Source organism: Nomascus leucogenys, unplaced genomic scaffold (genome assembly GCF_006542625.1).
Source record: "Nomascus leucogenys isolate Asia unplaced genomic scaffold, Asia_NLE_v1 001656F_28831_qpd_obj, whole genome shotgun sequence".
NCBI classification, from domain to species: domain Eukaryota; kingdom Metazoa; phylum Chordata; class Mammalia; order Primates; family Hylobatidae; genus Nomascus; species Nomascus leucogenys.
In genome coordinates, this window is record NW_022095966.1 from 23,715 (window position 1) to 26,462 (window position 2,748).

Here is a 2,748-nt window from a genome sequence, read left to right on the forward strand (position 1 = left end):
TCCCAATGCCCACCACCCAAGATTATTCTCCTCTCTAGCAATATAATAATGTTCACTGGAAAGTAATGCTAGTCATAATTCTTGTTTTATTATTCTGAAAATCATAGTTTATGGACGAAACTCCTGATTAAAGCCATGTCAGGAGCCCGTCCGAGGATACGACAGTTGATATACCTCCTTTTCATTTCACACAGGGTCTTGCTTTGTCACCCAGGCTGCAGTGCAGTGCTGTGAATCATGGCTCACTGCAGCCTTGACCTCCTAGGCTCAAATGATCCTCCCACCTCGGCCTCCTGAGTAGCTGGGACCACAGGGACATGCCACCACATCTGGCTAATTTTTGCATTTTTTGTAGAGATGAGGTCTCACCATGTTGTCCAGACTGGTCTTAGACTCCTGGGCTCAAGTGATCCCCTTGCCTTGGCCTCCCATAGTGTTAAGATTACAGGTGTGAGCCATGACACCCAACGATAACCCTTCTTTTTCTTGGCAAGAAAGATCTTTCCTCTTGTCAACAACTTCCAGGCCCATCAAGGAAAACAGGTGGCAAGACTACCTCAAATGACTCTCAACTCTCCTCCTGGAGTGTGGCCCTTCTGGGGAAGTGACTGACTTTAACTAGAGGAGGCACCCTGGCATGCAGACCTGATTGGGGTGATAAGGCAAGGCTCCCCCACCTGGAGGAAGGTGGTCTGGATCTAGAAGCCAGGGAGGGTCAGGGTGCTTTCCTTGTTGTGTAGCTCAGAAAGCGGCTACTGACACCAAAGCACATCATGTTAGTTTCGAGGTTTGCTCCCCAGGGAGAAATTCCTGCCAGCTCGGGGGGGACCCACGCACAAGAGCTTTGCCACATCCAGCGTGTCCATGGGGTCCACGTCCCTCAGTCCAGCATCCCCTGCACCCAGCAGGCTGCCAGGCACGTAGTAGGTGCTGAGCAAGTGTTTGTTGAACTGGATGGCCAAGGGCTTCCCCTCGCTGTGCAGCCTCTGGTGCTCAGTGAGGTGCGAGTTCCAGTTGAACATCTCCCCACATTCCTCACACTTAAACGACTTCTCCCCGGAGTGGATTTTCTGATGTTTAATGAGACAGTGGTTCTGGCTGAAGGCTCTGCCGCACTCGCTGCACTTGTAGGGCTTCTCACCGGTGTGGATGCGCTGGTGCACGATGACGGACGAGTGGCAGCTGAAGGCCTTCCAACACTGGCTGCAGTCGAAGGGCTTCTCGCCTGTGTGGATGCGCCGGTGCACGATGAGGTAGGCGTGGGAGCTGAAGGCTTTGCCGCACTCACTGCACTTGAAGGGCTTCTCGCCGCTGTGGATGCGCCTGTGCACGAGCAGGTACGCGTGGCAGCTGAAGCCCTTCCCGCAGTCGGCGCACTTGAAGGGCTTCTCGCCCGTGTGCGTCCTCTGGTGGAGGGTGAGGCGCGAGCGGCTGTTGAAGGCCTTCTCGCAGTCGCTGCACTTGAAGGGCTTGTCTCCGCTGTGGATCTTCTCGTGCACGGTGAGGGACGAGTGGCAGGTGAAGGCCTTGCCGCAGGAGCCGCACTGGTAGGGCTTCTCGCCCGTGTGGATGCGGTGGTGGCGTGTGAGGTGTGTACGCTGGTTGAAGGCCTTGCCGCACTCGCCGCACCGGTAGGGCTTCTCGCCCGTGTGCACCGGCAGGTGCATGCTGAGCAGCGAGCTGCAGCTGAAGGCCTTCTCGCAGGCGCTGCACTTGTAGGGCCGCTCGCCCGTATGGATGCGCTGGTGCACGTTGAGGGACGAGTGGCAGCTGAAGGCCTTCCCGCACTCGCCGCAGAAGAACGGCTTCTCGCCGGTGTGGATGCGCCGATGCTCCAAAAGGTTGGTGCTCCAGGTGAAGGCCTTGCCGCATTCATAGCACTTGTAAGCCTTCTCCGGGCTGTGCCAGCGCCGGTGCAGCGTGAGGGAGGAGCTCTGGCGGAACGCCTTCCCGCACTCGCCGCACGCGAACTCGCCCTCCCCGGCGCCCGCCCCGCGCTGCCGGCGCGCCTGGGGGAACTTTTCTGGATCACTTGGCGTGGAGGCGTTTTCCCCTGCACACAGTCTCGCGGGGGACTTGGTTCTGCCCTCCGTGGCCTGGTCGTTCTTGCGTGTGTCCAGCAAGGGTCCCCCCTCGGGAACACGTTGCTGGGCGAAGAGGGGACACCTGAGGGGGAATTCCTCTGCAGGGACTTCCCAGACCATGGCAGGTGCAGGCGCCCAGGGTGCAGCCTGACTCCTCTGCAGAGCACCTGCCTGGCGCCCCCACGCCTGAGCCCCGCCCAGGGGCCGCTCCATGATGGGCTCCTGGGCCGCTTCTTCTTTGCAAATGCCCTGCTGTTGAGAGGGCACCGCCTTCAGCTCCCATTCTGTAAGATATTGAAAATGATTTTCTGTCAGCAAGCGGAAATCTGGCCTAGAATTCAGATTTGAGCATTGACCTGGAGATGCAGATACGCCCAGAAAAGAGAGGAGAGGCCACGAGGGCCAAGGCTGGAAGGCGCAGGCAGAGAGAAGGGAGAGCCCAGGATGAGATGGGCAAGCAAGAGCGGGAAGAAGGGAGAGGAGGAACACGGAAGGAGCTACCAGAGAGCGAAGACCAGGAGAGGCGGAGAAGCCAAGGGAATCCCCGAAGGAGCAGCTACAAGCACCAAGGGGGCTGAGAAAGGGGCAAGCTTGGGAGCTGGTGATGAGGATTCCATTCATTCACAGACACGTCGGCTGACCGACTGCTCTGTGTCAATACCAT

General features: G+C 58.2%; 1 pseudogene; it reads right to left on the reverse strand.

Annotated features, from left to right (window-relative positions):
- Positions 1–683: 683 nt before the first annotated feature.
- Positions 684–2,415, reverse strand: LOC115833778 (annotated as a pseudogene).
- Positions 2,416–2,748: the final 333 nt, after the last annotated feature.